Genomic DNA, 24,734 nt, shown 5'->3' with positions numbered 1-24,734 from the left:
TGGAAGAAATGGCTGCATGCTGAGCCATCTATACTCTCTTGTTGGGACTCCTTTGCCTCTAAGGTGAGTGTTCATAATTCAAGTGGGCTAGGGAGCAAGTAGTGGGTCCCGCAAGAGCTGCTTCCTAGGGTTGAAATTGCATGAATGCTAAATATAGGCAAACCAGAAACTTCTATGTTTTCTCCTTATCTTCCCCAAAGAAGCCAAGAGCATCTGGCAGGACTATAGGTCATTCAATTTAAGGTTCAAGAATAGGAACGGGGTCTTTACAGGGGCTGCTGGCTTCCCAGACCATTGAGGGGCTGTTCCACCCAGAAGCACGAAAGACATGAGGTGACTCATGAAATGCCAGGCCCAGAGCCACAGGATCCCCTCCCCCTGAAATTGGTTTCTATCCAATAAGGGTTGGAGGTGGTCTTGGGCCAGAATACAGTGTCAACAACTTTGTTCTGTATAACCAGGACAACTTCACCAGCATGCTGATAGTATGCATCTGATTCCTAGGCCTTATGATATTTGGCTTTTTTTTTAAAGATTTTATGTATTTATTCATGAAAGACACACAGAGATGCAGAGACACAGGCAAAGGGAGATGCAGGATCCTCACAGGGATCCTGACGTGGGACTCAATTCCAGACCCGAGGATCATGCCCTGAGCCAAAGGCAGATGCTCAACCACTGAGCCACCCAGGCATCTCAGGCCTTATGATATTTGTAATTATATTCTCTCATCCAAACCCCATTTCGAGGCTCATAGAAGGAATCTCTCAACCTTTGAAAACAAGAACAGGAAAGCAAAAACAGGCACATTGACCTTTGAAAGGGCTCACCTCATTATGGCCTGCCTCCTTGCCTCTGCTTATCCGTACCACAGCAACATGAAAGAATCCAACATCATGATTCCTAGAATTATTGAGCCCCAGACAGATGGCAGCCAGCAGTGATGACAGGGTAAATTCAAGTGGTTCCTGGAGGCCTTCTTAGGCAGCAGACAGACAATTCATATGAAAGCATTTTGTAAAATACCTATTGACACTGAAGCTATTACTTAATTATTAATATTATTATTGTCGTGATTGTTAGCAAGATGGCACTATTGCTACTCTCAAAGAATTGACAGTAGGAACGTGCTTCAAAGAGTACAGTCCCCTCAGAGACAGCTCTCTTGCAGAGGTGTCTTTTCTTAATTCCACTGATGCTTGTCTTCTGAGAGCACACAGAGGTCCCTCTCCAAAAGGTATATTCCCTCCCTTGAGTTCAGAGGCTCCTACCTGGTTCGACTTTTCATTCTAGAGATAGGATATAATACAGGCAAATTTATGTTTGGGGATAAAATATAAATTTATATATATGTTTTAGGTATAAAGGGTCTTATCTTCTGACCAACTCTCCATGACCATCCCATGAACCCATGTCCTTGGTCTTCTAGAAAATTAGATCCTAAATAGTGACCTGACATGGAGCACCTTCCATCTATGGAGCTTCGGGACGTGAAAAGGGCTGTGGGCCCAGAATGAGGAGATCGGGTTAATTCAGCTCTATGCCTTGGCAAACACTTCATACTTTCAATTTCCTTAAAAGGTATAGAACAGTTGTGTTGGTCTATTTGGGCTGCTATCACCATGGGCTGGATCACTTACAAACAACAGGACTTTATTTTTCACAGTTCTGGAAGCTGGGAAATCCAAGGTCAGGGTGTCAGCAGGTTTGGTGTCTGATGAAAGCCCACATTCTGGTTCAGTAGATGGCTATGTTCTCACTATGTCCTCCTGTGGTTTAAGGGTGAGGGAGTTCTCTGGTATCTCTTCTATAAGGGAACCAATTCCATTCATGAAGTCTCCACCCTTCTGACCTAATCACCTCCCAAAGGCCCTACTTCCCAACATCATCATATTTGGGATTAGGTCTCAACCTCTGAATTGGGAGGGATACATTGAGTGTAGAGCAAACATATAACTTATTGTTAAAGTATTGGTGAGAGGACCAAACAAAGTAATGGTTATACCCTCCCAGGGCCCTGAGCCTACAAAGGGCTTAGTTTATAGTAGTTGAATCAGACTTGAAGGGAGCTATCCACACAGAGTAGGTAGGATTCTGGGGGGAGGTTGAGGGCAACTCATTCTCAATAGGTTCAGGGCAAAGAACGGACAACTACACACTGTGTTTAAACCCTAGGCAACCACAAATAAAGGGAAATCCAGCTAGAAGCCCAGCCGTAAGGCTTGTCAAATCCTAACATGTGAATTCTGAACAAATCAACAACATTCTTCCGTGGATTCATTAAAACAAACAACCCCTCTTATTTATCAATGCTATTCACCCCAAGTGAAGATGACAACAATCAATTAAATAAACAAATCAAGTTTAAAAAAGCTTAACTCAAGGCAGACGTGATTAATTTCCTCATCATTGATTGACATTAACTATATTAGCCAGCTTTGCTATGGTAACAAACAACCCCTAAAATCTTAATGGCTTATAACCACAAGCATTTATTTCTTGTTCACAGAACATGTCGGCAGCTGTGGATACGTTCCATGTGTCTTCTCATTCCGGGACTCAGGCTGAAATGGCAGCCCCTAATTTGGGACCGGCTCTTCTGACAATAGAAGGAACCAAACAAGAAAACTGGTTGACCATGCCCTACCCTCTTCTAGCCTCTGAACGAACATTCTGAGGGTCCAAGTAAGTCATGTGGTCAAGCCTGACAATGGGGGGATGGCACACAGGGCTGAGGGGGTGACTAAATTACATTCCATCTTCTAAAGGCCACAGTAAGTCAGAGGTACACAGGCAAGGGAGCATGGTGGTCTTAGGGGAAGGGAATGGGTGTGTGGAAGATCCCACCCACTGCAGTGAGCATTGACCCTCTCCTTCCCTTTACACACTTTGATTTAGATAGCATCGCATTTAGAGGCTATCCTGTACTCTGTTCATTTCACATACCTGGTGCTTTCACTGGGAGGGGTGGGAGGTGGCTTATAGTGTGGGCTCTGTTCCTGGGGGATGCCTGTGCATCTGGGAATCCCTCCATCCACCCCTTTCATCCTTCCTGCCGGCTTTCTTTGTGTCTGCCCTACACCTCATGACTTCCCTCCTTCTCAGCCTGGGCTCACGGAAGTGACCCTTCCTGGGACCAGAGAGCAGACCCCGAGCTACTTTGGTAACCTCGTTGGCCCCTGTGCCAAAGCTGGACCCTCCCCCACCCCCAAAGCACCCACAGGCCCCTGGGCTGGCCCCCCAGCAGCACTCCAGCCCCCCTTCTAGATTGGCACCTGAAAAACAGAATTTCTGCTTCAGGTAATGCAGCTGCTCCTCTCTGAATAATGCATGCCGTGCACCACACCGGACCAAGGACAAGTGGCTGAGAAATTGGGGAGCTTTCATTTGATTTCATTATTTTGCGTTTAGACCCAAGCATTTGCTGCTGTCAGGCATTTCAAAGAGGACAAGACAACAAGGTGTTCTGAGAGAAGCAGGGAAGGTCAATCATCCGTGGGGGATGAAGGGACTGCAGCGGGGATGCAGGGCAGGGACAGCCATCCTGGCAGGCACAGGGCCCCAAAAGGGGGTAATGTGGCCTAGAGTGCCCGTGGGGTTTCGGGATATCCAAAAGCCCAAGTCAACTGACTTTCCGGGAGATGCTTCTAGGAGGTTGAGCACTAACATCTCCTCACAAGTCCATTCTCAGTGGAGAAGAGCAGGACACATGGGGAGCTCAGCCATGGAAACGATGATTAGAATCCGAGTCCAGAGCAAAGGATGGTCATCAGTAGAGCAAATGGTCCCCGATGTGGGGAACTTGACTCCAAAAAACAAATACGGTTCGAGGCAATGAATTAGCCCAGTGAAAGTCAGATAGCAAAGCCAGGCTACCCATCCTCAGAACCACCCCCAGCCTGCTCTTTCCTGGTTTGGGTTTCCCATTGGACCAGTTTCAGGAAGATTGCCTTAACCAGCCTCCCCTGCCAACCCTGCACCCCCCACCACATCACCCCACATCCCTCCCCCCAGCACTGCATTCGTGTTCTGCTCTACCCTCTGTTCTGCCTGCTGAGCCCAGATTATTTCCCACCTCCCTACCTTTGCTCACCTCCACGCCACCCTCCTCTCCCCACTCCCCTCCACCCAGCCAGCCACTCACCAGCCTTAAAGGACCAGTGCATGCCCTCCTGCTATTTAATACTGAAGTCCACATTGATCTCTCAATTCCTACAATTACCTCCATTAATGGCCAGTTTGGATGATTAATACAAATAATAACACACAATTTCAGAGCATTTTCTCCTTGGTCTCAGAGTCACACTTCTCAGAGTAGTGAGCGCATTCACGGGAGCCACAGAGGTCAGTCTGGGGGCAAGAAAAAGCTGAGTAGGTGGTTGAGCCCTATGCCCACCCCGCCCCTCCAAAAACAGCAGCTCAGCTATCATCTGTGTTTTATCTTAAAGTTGCACATACAACTTTTCTTTTTAAAGAGGATTACACTATTGATTTGGAAACCACAGCATTTTTTCCTTCCATCCCCACAAGCTTGTGGGGCACATAGGACTAACTGTTATCACCCATATATTACAGTCGAGGAATCTGAGGCTCAGAGAGGCCTGGGATGAGGGAGAGTCCAGGCTTCTGTCGCCCGACTAAATCCAGTGTGTCTACGGTGCACACTTGGAAGTGGCTTATCTCTGACTCACTTGTTAGCCTTCTTCCACGAGCAGAAAATGTATTTGAACTTTTAACCCCTGTTTATCCTGCTAGCCTGCTGTCGGAGCGCGGCTGTGGGTGCACAGTAGGCATGTACTACTTTCCTCACCGTGAGTGGCCACCAGCCCTTGGCTTGGCTGAAGGTTCGAGGCCTGCCATCATAGACCAGTGTCTCCAGCAGAACGACGTGCCGCGAGCCGAGCCGTTTACAAGGCTGTCCTAGATACCTGGGCGTTTTATGTAATCAAAGGGATACTTTCTCGCTCCCTTTCTCTTGCTGTTGACATGGTTACAAAATCTTATTATTAGCCCAGAGGATGGGGTAATAGGACACGACATTCATATTGTCACTGTTTTAAAGAGCCACAGTTACCTCCTGGAGAACAATGTGTGTGTTGTAGTGATAACACCGCTGGTTGTCGGATGCAGCCTGTGCTGTCTGCCTCTCTGGCCACACTTCCTCTGGTCTGGGAATGGGGCGTCCCTGCCTGGAAGGAAGATGGGGGGTCCTTTCTTCTTGGCCTCCCCCAGCCCCTGGCCACACTTCGAAGATACAGCACCATTCCTGCCACCACCGTGACCCCAGGAGGAGTCACAAGAGGACCGCCTTCAGGTAAGAGGAAGGACAGAAGCCGTGGGCTGACACACAAAGGGGGAGATAAAAAAAAAAAAAGATAAATCGAGGTAAAATTGTTTCCAAATTGAATGTTTTTCACTATTTTCAGTGTGGTGTCTGCAGTGCTCCAAGATGCTTTCCTCTCGGGGGCTTCAGAAAAGCTGTAAATAGAATGAATTGCTTTTAGGGACACACTCTGATAGTTCACTTCTCAAGAAAATATATGCTAATGCATGTAGACTATCATTATTGGGGAGACCTATGTACCGACTCTTTTATGTCTATGAAGAGCGGATTTCTGATTGCTAGCATTTTGCCAAAGTCTTTGTCATTCGTGGGCTGAATATCTAGCAGGAAGAGGCGGATCAGCTACAACTACATGCTGTGTCTCGCCTAGGCCAGGGTTGGAGGGGGGTCTTGGTTTGCCCAAGAGAAGTTTCTTATAAAGCAAGAAGCAGAGAAAGCACATCTTTGTCCAAGGATCCAAACAAAAGCCAAGCCAGCCGGTACTCACTCACCTGCAATCCTGGGACTTCAGGGTGGTTGAGAGGCAGGGAGGCCCCCCAGGGAGGTGAGGGGGTGCCAACTTGGTTCAGCCGCGTGTGATGCTACACCCAGCCAGAGGGTAGCAGCACCTTCCACGTGCCCTCGGAGCTGCTTTTGGGACCATTTTGGGAGGAGGGTCCCCTTGCCCAGCCAGCCTCTTCCGCATTCTCTTCTGCTGTTGAGAAACGGGTGGGACAGCACTCCACTTTGTGAGGAGCACTGCCAACACATGAGATACCAAACACAGCTTCTCCCGTGTAAGAGGTCAGACTCCGGAGCGCACACACGCCCGCGCTCTGCTGGAGGTCCTGGGCTCTGCAGCCAGCTGCATTTAGGATTCATAAATCCCTTTGCACACTCCAGCACATACAGCCACCAAAGGAATTTCAGTCTTTATCATCTGCATTCAAATGGAACAAAGTGCAAAACTGTGGACAAGGAAGAAGAAGGAGGAGCAGGAGGAGAAGGGAGAGGTTCTGATAGCAAGTCTGACGCTCTGAGTGGTGTGTGTTTGGTAGCTGCTATAGCTCCATCTATGTGTTCTTCCAGCCTTTCCCTGGCTCCATTTCACCTATAGCCAGTTGGGGAAATACCAGTTGGCTTAGGGTGCCTTGGTCAATGACATTTAAAAACTGTTTAATTGGGTGCCTGTCAAGGTGGGTATCAACTTTAGATATATGATGACCTAAAGTCCCTTGAGGGTTTCTAGGGAGCTGGAATATTTTGAGCTCCAACTTGAGTCATAAGCAATAGACCCAGTTGCCTCTGGGAACCAGGCTGGGGAGCCTGAAAGTACCAGGCTGGAGCATGACGGCCCAGCCTAAAGTGGGTGGCAAATACTCAGTTTCATCTGGTTATTGTCAAGTAAAAATGGTCAAATCTCCAAATTTGCCAAAAGAAACCAGAAACATATGTCTTTTCTCTTTAAATATGAAACCTGGTTTTCAAGTGCTGACAGTGAATTTAAAAATTTAAATACTCGGGACACCTGGGTGGCTCAGCAGTGAGCATCTGCCTTTGACTCAGGGCGTAATCCTGGGGCCCAGGATTGAGTCCCACATTGGGGTCCTTGCAGGGAGCCTGCTTCTCCCTCTGCCTACGTCTCTGCCTCTCTCTCTCTCTCTCTCTCTCTCTCTCTCTCGTGAATAAATAAATAAAATCCTTAAAAAAATTAAATACTCTACTGTCCTATTATAACAGAATATGCCATACATCAATTCTACCCTAACTACTTTGGTTTATCAAATACTTTCCTCCTTTGATTGCTTGAAATCTTACGACCTGTGTGCCATACATTTTCAGGTCTGATTTTCTTGACTTGTTCTGTAGCTTTGCATTGTTTGCTCAGCAAGACTATATGCATTTCAAGGGCAGAGACATGTCTTTTTTCCCAATTGTTCCCAGCTATCAGTAGATCCTCAGCAATTTTTAGTGAGTTGTAACCTACCCTATTCCATGAAGGATTTGAAGAATCTGACACAAATACATTCTACAGAAAAATAAAATGGGGAGCACCCAGGGTGAGTACTTGGACTTGATCTTGTCAAGGGTGCCTCTTGGTACTTGTCTGAGTTTCCTCGGGATTAACGTCCTTCTTGTATTGTGTGGGGAACCCAGAGGGTCGACTGGGAGCCTGGCATGTGGGAAAAGCTCACAAATTGTTTGTGGAGTGAACAAAGGACAAAGGAAGTAGAATGGCCTTGGGAGAGAAGTTCTGGGAGGACGAGAGATCAGAATGTAAGATCCAAGCTCATCTTGGAGCCGGGGCAAGATAATGAATGGTAGTCCCTCCACTGAGACTCTTTTGGTTGACAGAAATGCAGCTAACACTGGTTTAGGCAAAGAAGAAGAATGTACTGGAAGGATATTGACATAATATTATCCAAGCCACAAAGAAGAAATTCACTTGGACCCACAGAAAAATCTGAACCAGATATATTATCCCCAGTGTCTGTGCATTTTGTCCCCTCTTGGAGCTTGAGCTTTATTTTCTCCCTCAGCAGTCAGCTTCCTCCACACATTAGGGAACAGAGCAACCAACCATCTCTGTGCTTCACATCTAACAGCTTCCACTCCTAGAGGAATAGCTTCATATTCTTTTTCATAGCAAGATTAAAACCCTGGGGAAGGACTCTTAATGTCCCCCGCAGAGCCATCCTAGTCAATCATGACATCCATAGCAGAGGGTCGCCATGAGTGGCCTGACTTCGGTCAGATACCCACACAAGGAGTGACAACACAGCAGCTTTTATCACACCACAAGGTTGGTTTTGAGAGAGGAACATTTCCCAGAAGATGAAGCCTCTTCCTGGAAGAAGGGAAGGATGCTAGCAGATCAAATGTTCCTTGGAATTTATACAGCACTTGGCTACATATGGCTCCGTGTATGTATCATCTCATTTTATTTGTGCCTCACAAAACTCTGTATAGAGTATTTGGTGTTTATAACTGTTTCCATTTTACTGATGGAAAAAATGAGGTTCAGGGAAATGAAGCAATTCAAACAAGGTCACATAGCTTCTAAATGACCAGTCCAGGACTCCCATCTTTATTGATTGGCCAATCAGCTTTTATTTCAATACCAATACTCCTTCCCCTATACAGGAGGGGAGTAGGAAGGTTGTAAGTTTTCCAGAAAAATAATCTCTTACTGTAAGATTGTGTTTTCCTGAATGATATAAAGCCCTGGCTGGTCGACTCCTTGGTGGCTGTTCCTCAGGATTCCCTGAGATACAACAGCCTACCTCAGTGGCTGTGTCTGCTTAACTTAGGGATTTTATTGTCTACTCAATATCCTTATCCAAAGACTCTGGCCCCATCCCTGTCCCATCCTTGGTTGTCTAATTGTGGGTGTTTTTTTTTTTTTAATTTGTATTGATTTGAGAGAGACAGACAGAGACAGACAGAGAGAGAGAGAGAGAGAGGGAGAGAGAGAGAGAGAGTAAGCACAAGCAGGAGAAAAGGCAGAGGGAGAAACAGACTCCCCATTGGGCAGGGAGCCCAACACAGGGCTCAATTGCAGGACGCTGGGATCATGACCTGAGCTGAAGGCAAATGCTTAACTGACTGAACCACTCAGATGCCCCAAATTTGGAGTCTTTAAAGGTTCTTCTACCTTGTGAAATGCTTGGAGTCCTCTGATCCAGAAGTAGTATTGCTTATAGGGAAACAGAAACAGGAAAAATGAATAAAATCCATCCAGAATCCATCTAGTGCAAACTGAAACATAGAAGACCATCCCCATTGCTGCAGTTGGGAGCAGCTACAGTCACCTTTGGCAGGCAGCGCAACCCTACAGTGAGTGGTGAGACTATGGCAGCTGGTTATTTAGCATCTTCCATCCAAAGATGATGAGAGACAGAGACATCCTCAGCTAGATCACCACTAGACTCACCAAGTCTCATGGCCTCTTCTGCTTTTGAGGCAAATCAGGAGTATGCATCTTTCTTTCATCCTGCATGTCAATGCCCAGAGAAGTACTGGGTCGAATTGATTTGAGTTGGATCAGCTAGGCCCTGTGTCCAAGCCGTCTTGCTGAAAGTAGTAAGTACCACATACTAGAAAGAAAGAATTGCTCTTGACACGAGGATTATAACGCTGCCAGAAGCATCAATAATCTATTAAAGATGTGGGATAATATAACACTAATTATCAATTGAGGGCACCCATCACAAGGAGAAGGCAAGTGAGGTTTCGATTTCCCTTTCTGGATGAACCCTATCCCTCCATCCCACAACGATTTGCTGTTCCCTGGGTTTGGCCTCATGCATAATTCAGTGATCCGTGTGGCAGGAAAACATTTAGAAAACTTCTTTTGCCTTCCCCAGGAGGCTGGGGCAAAGGTGGCTTACAGCTATTCATCCATGCAAGGAAAGCTATCTCTGTGGCAGCCTGCTGGAAGAGACGGGGGCCATGGCCTCTCTCATTCCCAATTGGTGACTTGCCTAAGGGTGACATAACGAATTACTGTGACCCAGTCAGAAGAAAAATACAGATTGGATGAGATAAACTGATGCTACCCCAATCTTTCCTGTGGTCCTGGTGGTGAGGAGCTCTTCCTGCCTTGGAGCTTCTGCTTTATGTCGCTGACGAAAATAAAGGCATGGAGTTCTCTGGGGTGTTACAGAGAAACATCAATGAATTGGATCATTCCTAATTTTACCCATTTATTAATCCTAAAAAGTTTAACGAGCATCTACTATGTTCTAGGCACTGTGTTCGTTCCCACGAAGGCAAAGAAAAATACTCGGAGTGTACTGGGAAGCACAAACACATATACAGACTATTACACTTTGTATTCCTGATGCCTGAAGTGTTGGAAGCATTTGTTCTTTTTATCCATTCACCAGAAAGATCTTCCTTGAGCACCAGTTATGTGCCTGGGCCTGCAGTAGATACTGGGCAGCAATGAAAAAGACAACGTTTCTACTGAGGATGGTGAACGATAGACAAATACATGGGCTACATGCACAATGGAGCTACAGATCAAAATAAGTACTCAGAAGGAAAGAATGGGTGATATCATAGAAAGTGACTGGGGTGGGGGATAACTTCAGATAAAAAGGTCTCTCTGAAGAGGTGATATCTAAGCTGAAATGTATAGATTAGAAGAAGCCAGTCATGCCAAGAGATAAACAAGAAGAGTGTTGGCAGCAGTGGCGTGCTGGTAAATGTTTTACAGCCGGCTCTCTGGGGGAAAAGAAAGCCTTCATTTATAGTGTTTGCCAGTTTCCATGGTGTAAATACTCCCATATTGCCAATTTCAAGCTGCCAACATGAAATGGCTGTATGCAGAACTGGGAAAACATGTGTGCAGCACGTCCCCACCAGCCAGAGCGAGCTGCCCTCAGCACACCCCAGTCCAGTTACCTGGCCTTGCCAAAGGGCAAGTAGAAAATGGGTCCTGGCCAATGTTAAGGGGCTAGAGAGAGTTCTCTGGGGCTGTAGACTGAGGATTGGGGATTGCTTCATTCAGATACAACTACCAAATAGATGGATGACACACCCCACAGTTAAATGCAAGAAGCACTACACTTGATCCTTTCTAAAATGACCCCATCTAATTTATTTTTTTAGAGATTTTATTTATTTATTTATTTGAGAGAATGACAGGGAGAGAAACAGATTCCCTGCTCAGCAGGGAGCCCAATCAATGCAGAGCTCTACCCCAGAACTCTGAGATCACGATCTGAGCCGAAGGCAGGCACTTAACCAACTGAGCCACCCAGGTGCCCCAAATGATCTCATTTTAAAATGAAATACTTCCATGCCACCTGCCCGGATACATCTACTTAATTTAATAAATGCAATTTAATGTGTGCATCGGCAGGTGGATGGATAAGGCATGGTGTCGGGAGTACAAAAAATGGCACATGCAGGGTCTCTGCCCTCATGTCAATTACAGACTGATGGAACAAGAAGGAAACAGGTGGAGAAAACTAATATTTTTACCATTAATAAAATTCAGAGGAGCCAGGAGGGGGAAAACATGAAAAGAGTATATGTATTCTCTGTGTTATAAAGAATAGATTTTTATAGTTTGCTATGGCTCAGAATTTTTCTGAAGGATAGACTACTGGGACAGATGGACTGGATGAGTGGTCTTGTTCAATCCAGGCCAGGAAAATGTCATCTGATGAGAATTGGTCTCATTGCTCTTTTAGTGAACACATTGCTTTCCCATCAAGGAGGCTTTGAGAGGCACTCCAGAGGTCAACGTATAGATTTTGGCCATAGACACTTGCAAGAATCAAGAATCTAGAACCCAGCAAGATAGGTGACATCAGAAAATCATCATTCCCTAAAATGCCACAATACCCACAGACCAAATGGGAGTAGATATTACCACTTTCTACTTGAATACAAACGCTATAATATATAACATGAAATCTATCTAAAAGGGATTGTTTTCTCTGATTGGTGTTTGGGGGATGGTCCCTGATGGTAAGTACAGTTCTTTGTAGGGCTGACCGGTAATCATTCAGTGTCTGGCCTTTTCAAACTGCTTTGTCAGGGGCTCTGCAAAGATGTATTGATTTACCTTGTGTCAACAATGAAGAGTTTGAGATTCTGGCAGGAAAACCAGATGGAGAAATCCAGCAAAGTTGCAAACCTGAGACCAAAGCTCAGGGAAGAAGTCTGAGCTGGTTACGTACCCAGCGGAGGTAGTCGGACCCCCTGGGAGAGAGATTATTTCTTGAGTTCTAGGTGAAGGAATAATAGCTGGAAAAGGAAGAGCGTGTGTAGGAATGTTGCTGCTAGGGGCAGAAAGGGGATTCAAAGAGGCAACTGGATAAGATATGTTGATTTCCAAAAGACGAATGAAGAGAAAATCATGAAAATAAAGAGTTTCACAAAGAAGGACATGGTCAGCAGATTCAATTGTAGCCAAGGAAAGATCATTGAAACAAGTGATCAAGATGTCATTAGTCACCTTTATGACAGCAGTTTCACGGATATCTGCACAGTGTTTTTCAGTGTGTCTGTGTGTGTGCGTGCACACATGTGTGCATGTGTGGAATGGAGAGTGTCTTCCTTAAATATTAGCTCATTTGACACTCATAACAAAATGAGATGAGGACAATGATAGTAAATAGCTGATCCTGAATCCGAGCCCCGGTTTTCTGACTCCAAATCTCATCCTCTTTCTGCTCTATTGGGCAGCATCCCTCAAGAGAACACTGTGACCAAAGGTGTACCACAAAGAAGCTGTGAGGTGCAAGGATGTGATCATGGTCAAGACCAACAAGAGTAGTAAAGCACTCTCTTTAAAAGTTCGGGTGGTAAAGAGAAGCTGAGTAGTAATTGGATGGACTTTTTTTTTTTTTGGTTCCAGATTAAAAAGAATTTTAAATGTGTTGGGTGGGGGAAGGAAGGACTGGCAATGAAAAGGATGGAGCGATGTCCCAGAAGAGGGAGAAGAGACATGGGATTAAGAACACATGTGGAGGGTGCCTGGGTGGCTCTGGTTGAGTGTCTGCCTTTGACTCAGGTTGTGATCCTGGGGTTCTGGGATTGAGTGGTACATCAGGTTCCCTGCATGGAACCTGCTTCTCCCTCTGCCTATGTCTCTGCCTCTCTCTCTATGTGTTTCGTGAATAAATAAATAAAATCATTTTCAAAAAAGAACACATGTGGAGCGGCATGTCTTAGCACATCACTTTGACAGTGGAGAGGCAGAAGAGATTACGAGCTGGAGAAAGGAGAGCATGAGGAAGATTCCACTGCTGGGTGAGGACATGGTGGGATCATCCATGAGGCTAAGAGGGAGCACCTGTGGAACTGAGCGATCGAGGAGACGGGAAAGGGGAATTGAGGCTGCCGTGGCTCTTGATGACCTCCTGTTGCCAGACGGTCTCCCCAGTCACGTCTCCCGGGGTGAGGAGGACCCAGAGACTTCCTAGCCCAAGGTAGCCATGGTGTGGCCCAGGCAGTCCTTCTCTGGGAATAACTGGGACATAACCTGAACAACCCCACACTCGGTACAGTTCTGACCTCCTTGGCTTCATGGCCAGGAACTTCAACAGCTGAACAACAGCAAGTCACGCTGCTTTTTCCGAACTCACTGGGACCAAAACCATAGTAAAATCACAGAACTTCAAGTGTTGGAAAGGTTACCTGGTCTAATCTTTGAATTCCCTTCATAACAATTGCACCAAGTGCTCTGCTCGATCATTTCCTGTAATAAGGAACTCGCTACTTCTTGAGGCTGCCTGTTCCACTTTTAAGCATGTCTAATTGATATAAAATTCTTTCTTATATTTGTCTTAGATCTTACTTCTGGGCAATGCGGAACACCGAAATAAATTGGCCAATTCCTGTCCCCCTAGGAGTGGTCGTCAAAGATTTGAAGAGAGCCATTGTGTCACCCTATATTCTCTATGCTTCGGGGCAAGCAAATCAAATCCTTCCTATTACTTCTGGGCTAGCAACAGTCCCGTTCCTCTTCCCCTGGACACACCCCGGAAACTGATAATTGCAGGTATGCCTCAGCTGAGCCCACCTGCTGTCTCTTTACCCTTCTGCCTGGGGCTCTGATCCCCTTGGACCTCACCAGAGTCTGTATGCTTCCAGTTTATCTTCTCTCAGATTCAGTCTGAATGCCACTGTCAGCCTAACCATCCTAAAACATGATTTTTAACAGGTCGCTTCCCTTATCAGAGAAACTGCAGTGGTTCTCTACTGAGATGAGTGAGATGAAGTCCAGATCTGGGATTAACCACCCTCCCAAATGAAGGCATTTCAGTATTTCTCCAAGTTCGTCTCTGTTCTGAATATTCCCCTCCAACCAGTTTCCCTCATTCACTTTTCCATGCTCTTATCTATTTATTCATTAAAGAAACAATTAGTAAATGTCAGCGATGTGCCAGGCACTATGACAGGTTATGAGAAGACAAATATGATAGAGACATGGCCCTTGACAGGAAGGAGTTGGCAGTCTGGTGAGGAAGATGTATGTGCATAAGCCATTCATGCTATCAAATATGGCCCAAAAAATCACTAGATAGCACACCAAACACGTACACTGGTAACGGGGAGGGCATGATCTACCCTGCGTGGAATGGATTAGAAAGGACTTGAACAGAGGATGATGCCCAAGGATAAGTGGAAGTGTGGACGGGTAATAAGGAAAGACAACATATTATGGATAGAAGAAACAGGATCTGAAAGGCCATATTCTAGAAGCTTCAAGTTGTCTACCATTTTAATAGCGTGGAAATATGGAAAAGGTGGGAGAAAGCAGCGGTGAGCTGGCACATTTTTAACAATCAGTTCTTTGGGGGTGGAGGGAATCCTTTTTCTGTAGCCTTTGCTTGTTTCTATGTTGTAAATAATCCCATCGTGGCTGATTTCAAAGTACCAAATGTGACATCACTGAACACAGAGCTAGGGGAAAAAATTGTCTTCTCTTGACTCTCTCGTGCCAGTAGGAAATAGACAAGGACATAATCAGGAAAGGCTTTTATATGTCAAGGAATCAGGATTTTTGTCCTGTGAGTGACGAGGAGGCACTAAAGGGCTTTAGGCTTTCATTTCTTTTTCTTGCTTTATTGTACTGATGAGGGGTCTCTGGCACAAAGTTTAATAAGAGTGGTGAGAGTAGGCATCCTGGTCTTTTTCCTGATCTCTTGCTATAGGTTTTTCATAGCTGTCTTTTTATCAGTTTAAAGAAGTTCCCTTTTGTTCCTAGCTTGCTTAGAATTTTTATCATAATAAATATTGAGTTTTGTCAATTTTTCTATGCAGATAAACATGATGAAATGTTTTTATTCTTTAATCTGTTGAGTGGTAAATTATATTGATTAATTTATGAATGCTCAACCAACCTTGTATCCTTGTATCCTGCGATAACCCCCACTTGGTAGATGTATTTTTACATATTTGAGATCAATTTGCTATTATTTTATTAAGAAATTTTATATCCGTGTTCATGGCAGGGACATTGGTCTGTAGTTTTTACGTCTTGTAGTGTTTTTACCTGGTTTTGATATCAGGGAAATGCTGACCTTATAAAATTATTTGGGGAGTGTCCTCTATTCTTTCATTTTCTGGAAGAGTTTGTGCAGAATTGTGGAGTTTTTTTCTTAAATATTTACTAGAATTCGCCAGTGAAACCATCTGGTCCTGGGGGTTTCTTTATTGGGACTTTTGTAAATAAAATTGTAATTTCTTTTCTATATTTATTTTAAAATGTTCTTTCTTTATTATTTTTTAAATTTGACCTCAACTATGGTATATTATTAACATATGGTATATTATTAGTTTTAGAGGTAGAGTTCACTGATTCATCAGTCTTACATAACACCCAGTACTCATTATATCACATGCCTTCCTTAACATCCATCACCTAGTTACTCTATCACCCATCCTCTTCCCCTCCAGCAACCCTCAGTTTGTTTTCAACCCTCAGTCAGCAACCCTCTGGTTTCCAGTTGAGCATGGAAAACAGAGTCTCTTATGGTTTGTCTTCATCTCTGATTCTTGTCTTGTTTTGTTTTCCCGTCCCTTCCTCTATGATCCTCTGTTTTGTTTCTTAAATTCCACATATGAGTAAGATCATATGATAGCTGTCTTTTTCTGATTGACTTATTTTGCTCAGCATAATATCCTCTAGTTCTATCCACATCATTGCAAATGGCAAGATTTCATTTTTTGATCGCTGAGTAATATTCCAGTGTGTGTGTGTGTGTGTGTGTGTGTGTGTGTGTGTGTGTGACATCTTGGCTCTTTACATAGCTTGGCTGTTGTGGGCATTGCCACTATAAACATTAAAGGGGTACAAGTGTCCCTTCAAATTACTACATTTGTTATCTTGGAGTAAATACCTAATAGTAAGATACCTAGGAATTTAACCTAACCAAAGAGGCAAAGGATCTGTATTCTGAAAACGACAGAACATTCATGAAAGAAATTGAGGAAGACACAAAGAAATAGAAAAACATTTCATGCTCATGGATTAGAAGAACAAATATTGTTAAAATGTTAATGCTACCTAAGGAAATCTATACATTCAAGATAATCCCTATCAAAATCCATATACTTTTTTCATAGAGTTGGAACAAATAATCCTAAAATCCTAAAATTTGTGTGGAACCAGAAAAGATCCCCCCAAAATATCTGGGGGCATCACAATGTCAGACTTCAAGCTCTATTACAAAGCTATAATCAACAAGATAGTATGGTACCAGCACAAAAATAGATGCATAGATCAGTGGAACAGAATAGAGAAGCCAGAAATGGACCCTTAAATCTATGGTCAACTAATCTTTGACAAAGCAGGAAAGAATTTCCAATGGAAAAGAGACAGTCTTTTCAACAAATGGTATTGGGAAAATTGGACAGCCACATGCAGAAGAATGAAACTAGATCATTTCGTTACACCATACACAAAAATAGACTCAAAATGGATGAAAGACCTAAATGTGAAACAAGAATCCACCCAAATCCCAGAGGAGAACACAGGCAGCAACCTCTGTGACCTTGGCCACAGCAACTTCTTGCTAGACATGTCTCCAAAGGCAAGGAAAACAAAGGCAAAAATGACCTATTGGGACTTCATCAAGATAAAAAGCTTTTGCACAGCAAAAGAAATAACTGACAAAACCAAAAGACAGCCAAAAGAATGGGAGAAGATATTTACAAATGTCTTATCAGATAAAGGGCTAGTATCTAAAATCTATCAAGAACTTATCAAATTCAATACCCAAAGAACAAATAATCCAATCAAGAAATGGGCAGAAGGCATGAGCAGATCTTTCTCCAAAGAAGACATAGAGATGGCCAACAGACACATGAAAAACTGTTCAATGTCACTCAATATCAGGAAAGTACAATTCAAAACCACAGTGAGATACCACCTCACACCAGTCAGAATGGCTAAAATAAGCAAGTCAGGAAATGACGGATGCTAGTGAGGTTGGGGAGAAAGGGGAATCTCTTATACTATTGGTTCGCAAGCTGGTGTAGCCACTCTAGAAAATAAGATGGAGGTTCCTCAAAAAATTGAAAATAGAGCCTACCCTACGACCTAGCAATTGCACTACTAGGTATTTACCCTAAAGTTGTAACTTCTTAATTAAATATAGAGCTATTTCGATGATTTATTCTTAAGTGGACTTTATTAAGTTTATGAGTTTCATGCAATGTGCCGATTTCTTCTAAGTTTTCAAATGTATTGACATACTGTAGTTCACATATGCCTTTATTATCTTTTTAATGTCTGTAGGCTCTGCATATGTTTCCTCTTTCCTTTGTGCTACTGTTCATTTGTATCTTTTGTTCTTGATCAAGTGTGGCTAGAAGCTTATTAATTTTATTGATTTTTTCAAAGGACTGTGGTTTCATTTTATTTTTTCCCTCTATTGTTTTTTTCTGCTTTAAATTTTGTTTATTCCTGCTCTTGTCATTATTCTTTCCTTTTTTTCTGTTCACCTTTTTCAATTTTATCTTCTATTTTTGGGTTTCCTAAAATGAAAATTTTGACAATTTACTTGAGATTTTTTTGTATTGTCTAATAGAAATATTTAATGCTATTAATTGCTCCTCTGATCACTTGCTTTATCTCCATTCCACAAATTATATTGTAATTTTTATTAAACAACAACAAAAAAGAACAGTTGCAAATTTTCCTTGTGACTTCTTCTTTGGTCCATCAGGCATTTAGATGTTACTTAATTTTCTAATATTTGGGGATTTCCCAGATACCTTTCTGTCTCTTACTTCCATTTTAATTCTATTGTGGTCAGAGAACATACTTATGATTGTAATTCTTTTATATTATTTGTTTTTATTATTTTCATGGTCTTTTTTTTAATGACCACTTTATGTTCACTTGTAAAACATATGTATTCTGTTGTTGAGAAAAGTGTATAAATGTCAATTAGGTGATGCTGGTTAATAACGTTGCTTAGGACATCTATCCCCACTGATTTTCTGTCTATTTGTTCTGTTAATTAATGAGAGAATTGTTAAAGTCTTTGACAATAATTATGGATTTCCCTCTTTCCCTTTCAGTTCTGTCAGTTTTTGCTTCATGTATTTTGAAATATATTATGAGATGCATAACCATTTGGAATTATTATACCTTCTTGAAATTTGACCCCTTCATCATTATGAAACCTCTCTCTTTGATCCCTATAACATCCCTTGTTCCAGGGTCTACTTTGTCTGATAGTAGGAGGGGCACCCTGGCTTTCTTACAATAATTGTTTTCATCATATATATTTTTCCATTCTTGAATTTTCACTTCTCTGTGTCTTTATACTTCCGTTGGGTTTCTTGTAAACAGCATATAATTTGATCACACTTTATTATCCAGCCTCACAATCTCTGACTTTTAATTGGAAATTTCTTTTTTAGATTTTTCTGTATTTTTTTCTTTTTTTTTGAAGTATAATTAACATGCAGTGTTATGTTAATTTCACATGTACAATATAGTGATTCAACAATTCATGACTCCGTGCGCATCACAGTAAGTGAGCTCTTAATCCCCATTGTTATTTCTCTCCTCCCTTCACCGACCTCCCCTCTAACTATCAGTTTGTTCTCTGTAGTTAAGAGTTCACTTTGTTTTGTCTCTTTTTCTCTTTGTTCGTTTTGTTTCTTAAATTCCACATGTGAATGAAATCATATGTTTAAACCATTTACTTTTAATGTGTTTATTTGTATGGTTTAGATCCACCATATTGCCTTTTGTTTTCAATTTGTTCCATCTGTTTTTTGTTACGTCTTCCACTATTCAAACTTTTTTAAAAGTTTTAATTTTTGCTTGAGTGCTTCTAGTGGTTCCATTTTATCTCCTGTAGCAGAGTATTAGCTGTATTTCTTTGTTTTATTTTTAATGTTTGTATCGTGATTTACAACATACATCTTTAACTTACCATAAGCTACCTATGGTGCTATTTACTATGTCACATATAAGAAAGGATCTTGAATCTTGAACATTTATGGGAATCTTGTTTCTCTCCTTCCATTCTTTGCACTTTTGTCATTACATATTTTAATTTTATGTGTTATAAATCTCAAAACTATTTTTTCTGTAAATAATCAATAATCTTTAAATTAAGTAAAAAAAATTTATACTTGCCTCTATATTTGCTATTTCCAACACTCTACATTTCTTCATGTAAATCTCTTTCCCTTTACTGTCATTTTTCTTTTGGATCTGTTTCTCTTGACTCATTTTTCTCTTTCCATTTGTGGACTACATACTCATGCTTATTCATATGTCTACCAGGTTTTTTTTTTTTAAATCCTTTTTTAATTTATTCATGAGAGACACAGAGAGAGGCAGAGACATAGGCAGAGGAAGAAGCAGGCTCCATGCAGGGAGCCCAGTGTGGGACTCGATCCCAGGACTCTCGGATCACGACCAGAGCTGAAGGCAGGTGCTCAATCACTGAGCCACACAGGTGCCCCTGTCTACCAGTTTTTAATTGGATATTGGAAATGGTGAATTTTATATTGCTGGGTACTAGATTTTGTTATATTCCTTTAAGAATATTGGTCTTTATTTTGGCAGGCAATGCAGTTACGTGTGAGTCAGTCTGATCTTTTCATGATTTGTTTTTTGAGACTTTTAAAGACCAGATCTAGAGGAACCTCCTCTAGACTTAGTTTATCCACCTAGTAAAACATAACCCTTTCTGTGTCTCTATTAAATTTTGTGTGTACACAACAAAGTCTCTCCGTTCTGGCTAATGGGAACTCAGACAGTGCTTGGCTTTGTGTAAGCTCTGTAAATTGTTCTTGGTTGATGGTTCCCAATAATTGTTCTTTTCCCAGGAGCTGTCCTTTTTCCAACCTTACAGAGTTTCACCCTAGACATGTAAAGAGTGGTTTTCAGCTAACAATTCAAGGGAATTCCTAGGCTGATTTCTGGAGCTCTTTACCTCCACAGCTTTCTCTCTCTGACACTCAGCCTCACAAACTCTTGCCAGCCCAGTCTCACTGGACTCTGGTACCTCCCTTCTCAATTCAGTTAGACAATCAGACTGTTTTGGTTCTCCTCCCCACTGTCCAGAAATTGCTTCATTGCAGAGGGCCAGGGTGATTATAGGGTCCACTTGTATTATTCTCCTTCCCTCAGGGACCTTTTGTTCAAGGTCAGGGAAATGCTTCCCATATCTTGTCTAGTCCTGGGCGCTGACTCTGGGAAGCCAAATCTGGACTCTCTTACTCCTTCACAGCCAGAACGGAAGTTGCCAGAGTACAGGTTCATATTTCACTTTACTGGATGTATTGCCCAATTAATTTCAATCTATACTCCCTTAGGAGTGTTTAAAAGTTACTTCATCCCTCACAGGTTATTTTTGTAAATTGAATAGATGTCATGTAACGTCTGACTTTTTAAGTTTCTATTTCCTCATTACTAGTGAGGATAAGCACCTTTAGTTTTATGTTTTTTGAACATAAATTTCCCCTGTTTATATGCTTTGACAATGGTGACTATATTTCCATGCTTACCTGCGATAGTCCCAGGCTTTATTACAGGGTTCATAAACAGCATTACATGTAGAATATTTATTGTGCTTCCCGATATTTGATTTAATTATACTTTTCATTGTTTTGTTCTTCCCCAGACTTTCCTGCTTTCTCTTGCTTTCTATTTGATTGATTGCATTTCTTTTTAATTTCCTTCTTTTATGCGTTATGTCTCTCTCTCTCTCTCTCTCTCTCTCTTTTACTGTGTGGTTAGCTTTAAATTTTTAAATGCCTGCTGACTTGAAAAATCTAAAGTTAATCAATAATTCTACCCTTTTCCTGAACAAAACAAGAAAGTTTAAACATTTTAACTCCAAACTATGATGCTCCAATTGTTTTTACTTGATATTATAGTCCACCATTTTACTTTCCACCTTGTTTGTGTAACTCCCCAATCAGGTGTTTTTGTTATTATTTTATATAATTTGTTTCTGAGTCCTTATCCACATGTTCACCTCTTCCTTTATTCACCAATACTTTTTATATCTTACTCTTTCTTTTTGGTTTCAAGTTATCTCTATAATTTTTCTCTCAGGATTATTTGGGCTACAAAATCTTTTCATCTCTACCTTTCCGCATACATCTTTAGTTTTCCTTCACTTCTGAATGATAGTTCAGATCAAGATGGAATCCAAGGTTGGCAATGATTTTTCCTCAGCATTTCAAAGACACATTCCATTATCTCCTGACTGAAATATTGCTGTTGAGAAGTCTGCTGCCCAAATACCTACTGCTTCTCTGTAGTAAACCCTCTTCTCTTTGACTTTCATATTTGGCAGTTTCACTGTGCTACCATTAGTGATGGATTTATCTTTAATTATTCTGTTGACCATGATGCTTTTTTAATATGATTAATCATTTGTCATCAGTTCTGGACAACTTTTGTCTTTGCAATCTCTCAGTACTTTCCTTCTAGAGCTCCTACTAGACATTTATTTACTGTGGGCTTGTCATTCCATTCCCTTCACATTTTTCATATTTTCATTTTTTCCCCATGTCATATTCTCCTCTGATTAAAGTCTCTTGGTCCATTTTTCTAATCCGTTTATTGTCTTTTCTCCTGTTTCTGGTAGGTTTCCATTGAGTTTTTAGTTGCAAAGTCTGTATTTCTCATTTCTGCATGGTTCGTTTAAAAACCTGTTTGTTCTGCTTTCATAGTGCTTTATGCATATAAATTAGAATCTATATTACTTTTTAAAGGTTGTTATTTATTTTAAAGAGATTTATTCTACATTATCTTCCAGATTGCCATTCTATTATGTCAAGTTTCTGATGCTGAAGTAGTCTTGTCAGTGGTGGTTGCTGATTTCCACTCATATCCATATCCCTGTGTCTCCCTCTGATTTCCCTAGTTCTTAGCTTCCTCTTTCATTTTCCTTTTTTTTGAGTGTTTAGTTGTGCATTTATAATATTTGTTTTTCAATATGTTATAAGCATTTAGTGGGCATTTAAATATTAAATAAGCATTTAAATATGTTATTAGCATTTAAATATGTTATAAGCATTAACCTTCTAGTGGGAAGATTTCCAGGTTATAAAGATTTACCATCTTGCCAAGACCACAAGTCTCAACTCTTCTTTCTCAATGATCATGTTTCCCAACATATAGGTAAGATGAAAGCAAAGAATGCTACATTGTCTTAACTGACTCACTTCTATCTGCAAACTTCAAAACTTGGTGACAACTATCTCCATGGATCTCTGATTTTATTTTTAGTGAAGTTGTTTTAGTTGTGGGCTTCAAAATCAAACAAAATTTGAAACAGAAGTACTTAACCTTTGGTGGGGGGTGGATTACTCCAAAGACATAGGGCGTCTTAAGGACATTAAGGAAAAGGAATAGCTGAGCCCCAAAGTGGGCTCGAAAGCTGTAAAATACCCAAGCAAGACTCACTCTGAATGTACGGCCTCACCTCTCTATATACACCTGCATTATTCTTCTCTACTTTCTTTCATCTTGGCATTCCCTGCTTCACAAGCACATGGCCAAACATGACTATGAGTATACAGATTGACCAGCTCACCAGCTTTCTATTCCTCTATTCATGGGACCAATTCAGACTGAAACTGGTCTCTTGGTCTCTTTTCTTAACTCCTGTGGGAGATGTTCAGCTTGGCTCTGTTTGATCATGAGTGTATGTCGGTCCTCTTCCCTATGGACAAAGAATCAGGACCATATAATATAAAGACAGGTTCTGAACCTGTGTGAGGTAGTAGTCAAAGAACAAGGATTGGGAAGACACCTCAAAAGATAGTTACTATATCTCTAAGCAGAAATGCTACTCTTTGCATCATTTCTCACAAAGTGACCCGAAGGCTCACAGATAACAACAATTAAGAGAACAGGAAAGACGTCTCAGCAGATTCTGTGAGCCTCAAATTATCCTGGGGCATTTCCCATGACAGGAAGAATAATTATCTAGAAACAGAAATGGGGAAGTAGCAGAAAGTTGACCTTCAAGTCCCTACCTTGTCTAGATGCCTACAGGTTGAGTGGAAAATAAGAGCCTTCCATTGAGAGAACTGCAAAGAACTCCATAGTCTCCAAGGGATCAAGTTTTTATTACAGCCAGAATATAGAGCATTGGCAATGAAGTTGAACATACAGGAATTTTTTTTTAATGAATGCTGTAGGCCTGGAAGGGTTACAGGTGAAAGTATCAGGGAAAAGTTCAATAGGTGAGTAGCAGCTGGCGAGTAAGGGTGGGAGGTGCAGGGCTGTGTGAAGAGAATCCATGGGTGCACATGAGCTGAGACTTAGCAGGAGGCAGAGACCAGCCCTCCAGTGAGGGCTGTCTACCTGTCAGGTCTGGCCAATGTGCTCTAGGGTGATTGGGCTTCAGCACCTTTGAGTATTTCTTATATATTCCACACCTTCTCTCTTTCCTATCCTGTTCTTTCTGTTGTTATCGGCCCATCCTTTAAGGTCCAGTTAATTCCTCTTTCTCTCGACAGGCCCTCCAGGAGCACTAGAATCTGCAGCAGCCTTCCCACCACCTGTGGCCCCTCTAGTCTACCCCATTCATTTGGGGATCATCTATGGACCACCTTGTGCTATTGTCTCAAGCTGCTATCTATTTCCTATATCATTTAACTGCCCATGGTTTACGGTTTTGTTTCACCAGTGAGACTGGAAGCTCCATGAGGGAGGAATGTGTTCTGCAGTTCTTGGTATCTGCTGCTGCACCGTGGATGGTGTTCCTCCAATAGTAGGTGTTTAATATGCATTTATACTGACTACCAGCATTCTTGTTTATGACCTTCAGCACATCATTCTGGGATGTGTTCAGTTTACCTAATAGTAAACTATAGATAACAACATTCACTCTCCATTTGCTTATTTTGGCTCTCAGTAGATATTTCTTGAACACCTACTCTGTGTAAGGATGAATTTGTGGCGTGAAAGCTTATTAACAGGATCACTAAAAGCATCAAATAAGATAATGGACTTAAAAATGCCATGAAAATCAGGAAGCACTTAGGAATAGCGTTATTTAAACATTCACATTTAGACATTGGAACATTAATCAAATGATTTTATAAGCTCCCTCCTGAGTTCCCATAGCACTCTGACTACACAGTACCTATATTATAGCACTTATCACATTGTATTGTAGTTATTTGTGTATGTTTCCATCTCTGCCCCAGACTGAGTCTCAACATGGAGTCCCAGCACTTAGCACAGTGCCTGCCACAGAATAGGTCTCAGCAAATATTTTAAGTAAATTAATGAATGAAAGAGAATCAGTATCCATTCATTCTCAGCCTATAAGAATATGTTCAGATAATAAGCATACAGATAAGAATTCTGTCCTAAGATTCTTGTGGAGAGGGTTACAAATGGAAAAAAGAAGAAGAAGAAGTATAGATTTTGCCCGGAAGGAGCTTA

The 24,734-nt window shown here is 41.8% G+C and overlaps 1 long non-coding RNA gene across 1 annotated transcript in view; it reads left to right on the top strand.

Annotated features, from left to right (window-relative positions):
* Positions 1 to 5,002: 5,002 nt before the first annotated feature.
* Positions 5,003 to 24,734, top strand: part of LOC140594695 (uncharacterized) — a 97,171-nt gene continuing 77,439 nt past the window's right edge. The window contains exon 1 of the long non-coding RNA XR_011995812.1: positions 5,003 to 5,314. This is a non-coding gene — a long non-coding RNA (uncharacterized lncRNA). The remainder of the gene's footprint in view (positions 5,315 to 24,734) is intronic.

The sequence above is a fragment of the Vulpes vulpes genome, chromosome 12 (genome assembly GCF_048418805.1).
Source record: "Vulpes vulpes isolate BD-2025 chromosome 12, VulVul3, whole genome shotgun sequence".
Taxonomy (NCBI): Eukaryota; Metazoa; Chordata; class Mammalia; order Carnivora; family Canidae; genus Vulpes; species Vulpes vulpes.
Note: the sequence above shows the minus strand (reverse complement) of the source record. Positions and strands in the feature narration are given on the sequence as shown.